Source organism: Cicer arietinum, chromosome 2, assembly GCF_000331145.2.
Source record: "Cicer arietinum cultivar CDC Frontier isolate Library 1 chromosome 2, Cicar.CDCFrontier_v2.0, whole genome shotgun sequence".
NCBI classification, from domain to species: Eukaryota; Viridiplantae; Streptophyta; class Magnoliopsida; order Fabales; family Fabaceae; genus Cicer; species Cicer arietinum.
Genome location: NC_021161.2, coordinates 46,744,257 through 46,749,651, shown reverse-complemented (window position 1 = coordinate 46,749,651; position 5,395 = coordinate 46,744,257). Strand labels below are relative to the sequence as shown.

The 5,395-nt window shown below is 27.2% G+C and overlaps 1 long non-coding RNA gene across 1 annotated transcript; it reads right to left on the bottom strand.

Moving 5' to 3' along the window:
• Positions 1-4,494: 4,494 nt before the first annotated feature.
• On the bottom strand, positions 4,495-5,183 carry LOC105851659 (uncharacterized). The gene is made up of 2 exons (XR_012161819.1): positions 4,977-5,183; positions 4,495-4,880 (listed from the first exon to the last, which is right to left on the bottom strand). It is a non-coding gene; the product is annotated as an uncharacterized lncRNA (long non-coding RNA).
• Positions 5,184-5,395: the final 212 nt, after the last annotated feature.

The window sequence follows — 5,395 nt, the reverse complement described above, 5'->3', positions numbered from 1 at the left end:
TATTACAGCGCTTTTTTTAAAAAGCGCCGTAAAACTAATACAACAAGCAGCGCATTTTTAGAAGAGATTTACAGCGCTTTTTTTATTTTAAAGAGCGCTGTTGTATCTTTTTACAGCGCTGGATACTACAGCGCTTAATTTTTTGAAAAAGCACTGTAAATGGCTTAAAAAAAGCGCTGTAAAATACCATTTTTCGCGTAGTGTATAAAATGTTAATTGAAGGGTTTAACTGAAAAAAAAATTAATAGCCTATTACAACGCTTTTTTTAAAGAGCGCTGTAAAAGACCTCTTTATTTTACTTTTTAAAAGCCTATTACAGCGCTTTTTTTAAAAAACGCTGTAAAATACCTTCTTATTTTATTTTTTAAAAGCCTATTACAGCGCTTTTTTTAAAGAGCGCTGTAAAAGACCTCATTATTTTACTTTTTAAAAGCCTATTACAGCGCTTTTTTTAAAAAGCGCTGTAAAATACCTTCTTATTTTATTTTTTAAAAGCCTATTACAGCGCTTTTTTTAAAGAGCGCTGTAAAAGACCTCCTTATTTTACTTTTAAAAGCCTATTACAGCGCTTTTTTAAAGAGCGCTGTAAAAGACCTCTTTATTTTATTTTTTAAAAGTCTATTACAGCGCTTTTTTACAGACTTTTTAAAGCGCTTGTCCAAAAGCGCTGTAAAAGACCTCCTTATTTTTTTTAAAAAACCTTTTTACAGCGCTTTTCCAAAAAGCGCTCTAATAAGTCGTTTAATTATGTGAAATCAAAGTATTTTACAGCGTTTTTTTATAGCGCTTGTCAAAAAAACGCTGTTGTATCCTCCGTTATTTTTAAAATATCATACAACAGCGCTTGTGTTTAATAAGCGCTATAAAAGACGCGCTATAAAATGTCATTTTTGGCGTAGTGTAGGTGGATTTCACAATAGATATTTCAGAAGAAAAAAAATTAATAACTTTTAAGTATTAAGAATTCTTCGTTCACCAACCAACTCAATGTTGGAGACGTCAAAATGACTAAAAAACGCCTTTTACTTTTAGTTTTTAAGTTAAGATAACAATCTTAAATATGAACCATTCAATCTTTAATGGAACCAATATGAAAATTCAATGTTGGGTTACACTTTTGAAAATGCTCTTGTCTCTTTATTCTATTGTGTTTAGGAGGAGCTTCACTCTCCTCCACTGTTCTCACCTTTCCATCCAATTACAAGACAAGTATTAGACCATTATCCATCAAAGATTTGTATTCATTACATAATCCAAAGGTTACATCGTCAAAATATACAAAGATAAAATAATATTGCTACACATATTCTCCTTTTTACAATTCACGCATTGAGCTGTCAATTTGACAAACTCTCTAATTATTAGTCCTGGGTTACATGTTCATGTTGGAAGGATCAAAAAAATTTATAATTTAAAAAGCTCCAAAAAACAAAGCCCCCACACTCAAAAGCCTCCTAAAAATTTGTGGGTTTGGTGGACATATAGGTCCACTTTTTCAAAAAAAGAATCGATTTTTATTAGACAAATAAATTTATTCGATTTTTTGCTATAAAAAATTTATAATTTTTTTTCGATAAATTTTTTTTATAAAAAATTTTTCAATTTTTTTTATTTTTCACACAAATTTTTGAGAAAAAAAATATTATTTTTTTAATTTTTATCGATATTTTTTTCGAAAAAAATAAATTTCAAAAATTTTTCAAAAAAATATCTCAAAACTAACAAAATATTGGGGGCTTAGAAGCCCTTAAGCCATATAAAATAATTGGTCGGGACTTTAAAAAATTTATTTTGATAGTGGATCTAATATTAGGGACTTAATAAAAAAAAATTTAAGGAGACTTTGGAGTTGCGGTTTTTTTTTATAGCTTTACCCACATCCTTTAATATTTTTGTAAAAACAAAATACCTAAAATGTCATTGTCTATTAATAACATTATTAACTCAACGTAAACTTAATTTATGGTAGGTGAACTCAACTTACATACGCTTCATTTATGTAACTGAGATCACGTGTATGTGAACTGAGTTCAAATACGTTTACATAAAATGAGCTCACCTACGTATTGCATGTTAATTCTTAAATTTTATTGAATATTAGAGCCGACTCAAGGATAAAGTCGCTAAAACAAGTGTGCCGAATATTCATCTTTAAAAAAATTTATATCATTAAGTTTCACAAACACATTTTTTTTACCAATAAATCTCTCAAAATTGTATCAACTAGCAATTACCAAGAGAAATTATTTGTTGTTTTGATAAATTTATTTATATCCCTTTTGTGATTCAATAAAAGCTTAAGTTCTTTTTTTTATTTTTATAATTTTAAATAGTATGATTCATATTTTTTAGTTTACATTTATATATTAGATTATTTATTAAATTAATATAATTAATATTGTATGATATTTCTTTTACAAGTGAAAATAATGTCCATTGATTTTAATATTTGTTGAGATAATGTTAAATTTATATAAGATTTTATCGATTTTAGTTTTAAGAATATTAAAATATGAGTTCTTTTATTTAAAAAAAAATTGAGACTTTTTTATTAAATTTTTGTTTTTTGATTTTTAAGAAGGCCGAAAACCCTTGCACCTAAATGAACTCAATTCACTTATACGTACGCGAACTAAATTCATGTAAACTTATATATCTCAATTACGTAAATAAAATATACATAAATTCAATTAAGGTAAGGACACATAAATTGAATTTATACGTGAATTCAATTCACGTAAGGACTATAAATATTATTAATATGTAAAGATATTTTAAGTATTTTGTTATATTATAAAATTGAGGGATATGAGTAGAAAACAAAATAAAGATATAGGTAGCAAAATTGAAGATAAAATCCAATTGTTGACTCAAAAAAATGAACTAATCATAATCAAGATTGTAAGTTTAATAAAAAGTAACCAAAAAAATGTCCCCAAAAACATACTCTTTTGAAGCTCCATCATTACTTTCCAACAACCAAACAACTTGTGTATTAGTAGCCACTCCAAGCAACTAAAATTTCCATTAATACTAATGGAATGCTCTCATTAAACACAACATTCAATATGTCTCCATGATTCACACTCTCCATTAAACCGAAAAAAATATTTTGGACAAAACCGCATCCAAATAATCACATCCCACAAAGACATATGTTTTTAAAATGAACCTTGAACATTACCAACTTCTTACTTTTCTTCTTTGCCTCATCAACTAACTCTCTGGTGATGAAGATATCATCCAAAATATGTCTTAAATGGAAGGCTTTCCACATCGATCGAAACAGACCTACAAGATTTGAAGTGATTCACAAAGTGGTTCATAATTACACCACACACCCATGTCACACCTTCCACTGATCCCCCCACTACTTCCAACTTCGTAGTGCTGTTCAAACGTTGTTTACTGGCCACCAAACCATGGAAGTATTTAGAATTAGGATCACCTTCTTGTTACCAACAAACCCACAATTTCTACCATTGGATGTTGCATTATTTTTTGGATAACGAATGTAACTAAGCAGATAAAAGGATTTTTTCATTCAAATTAGGAATTTGCTCCTTATGCCAACTCCTTAAACCTTCTTCATCCCTTTCAATTTTTATTTTAGAACAAAACCACCCAACCCTCTACTACCATTGAATAGAACTATGTTTTAAAAAATTATAATAACATACTATAACATTGAAAAACTTTATAAAAGTTCGGGGGACCATTCCGTCCGTCGATCTTTTACTTCGTTTATTTGGTTTAGTAATATTATTTTCTTTGACTTTTATAAATTTAAATGTTTTTGGATTTTTTGTTTTCGCATATTTCTACTCCTTGTTCATTAATGATCATAATTTGAATTTTTATTTGTTATATTCAGATTTAAAAACTTGTTTGTACGATGGGTATGGTAAATCTAATATTCATTGAAAATTTAAGAATTTTTTTCAATGTTCAAGAAAGATGACGATGAATTTTATTATTTTTTATAAAATTTATTGTAAAAAATTAAAATTATTAATAATAATGGTAGATGGATTTTCACCTTGACATTTGTTAATAAAATATAATTAATTTGTTGTGTTTAAAAAATCTAAATAAAATTAAAGAGGCGATTTTATTATTAAAAAAATAAAAGATCACATGAGTAAGTTTGCCTACACAATCATACATGGTATATAAAATATTATTATTTTTTGAACGGTATACAACATCAATCTTATCATTACTCATTCACGCAATGATTATTGTTTATGTTTGTATTTTATATATTTCTTTTACAACATTAGTTAATGCATAAGCATGAGATATAATTGGCCTATTGTTTCTCTTTCCAAAATTAAAATTATTAATAATAATGGTAGATGGATTTTCACCTTGACATTTGTTAATAAAATATAATTAATTTGTTGTGTTTAAAAAATCTAAATAAAATTAAAGAGGCGATTTTATTATTAAAAAAATAAAAGATCACATGAGTAAGTTTGCCTACACAATCATACATGGTATATAAAATATTATTATTTTTTGAACGGTATACAACATCAATCTTATCATTACTCATTCACGCAATGATTATTGTTTATGTTTGTATTTTATATATTTCTTTTACAACATTAGTTAATGCATAAGCATGAGATAGAATTGGCCTATTGTTTCTCTTTCCCCTCATTTTTCCTTTTCATTTCCCTTTCCCTCTGCTTTTCTAACTTTTCCTTCATTCTTTCGTCCCTTGTTTTATTTCTCTCACCATCTTCAGGCTTTTGTGGATCAGTAGGCTGATCAAATACGTGTCTTCGCCTACCATCAAGCTTAGTTGATAGTGGCATGATACTTCCACCTTTGCTGCCCTTCCAAACACTTTTCCTTAATTCTTTTGCACGATCTACAAATAAATGAACTTACATTTTTTATTAAAATAAATGAATAATAAGAAAACAATTCTGTGTGCATACATTATAACTATTTATATATTGTTTACCATCTTTAAATGTCTCAGTTGCCACAACAGAGAAAATAAACAATGCACAGAGGAAACACAAAATAAAAACTTTGATTTTCATCATTGCTACAATTTCTAAATGTTTTATTGTTGTGAAACATATGAACATATTCCGCAAAATATATAGGTATTAAAATCAAAAGGAGATTTATTAAATAATATATTGTGTAATTGACTTTCGAGAATATCGAGACATCAACACCTATTGAAAGATTATTGAGGTAAGAAAAGTTTTTAAACTTGGACAACTAAGAGATTACTTGCTTCATAATTTCTTAAATTATAAACATAACTCTAGATTTTTTTTAAAACATACTAATCATATCTGCTAAATTAAAAATAGTTTGTTGACAGGATAAAATAACCAATCAACCTTTTAAATTTATCTCAATTTTTGT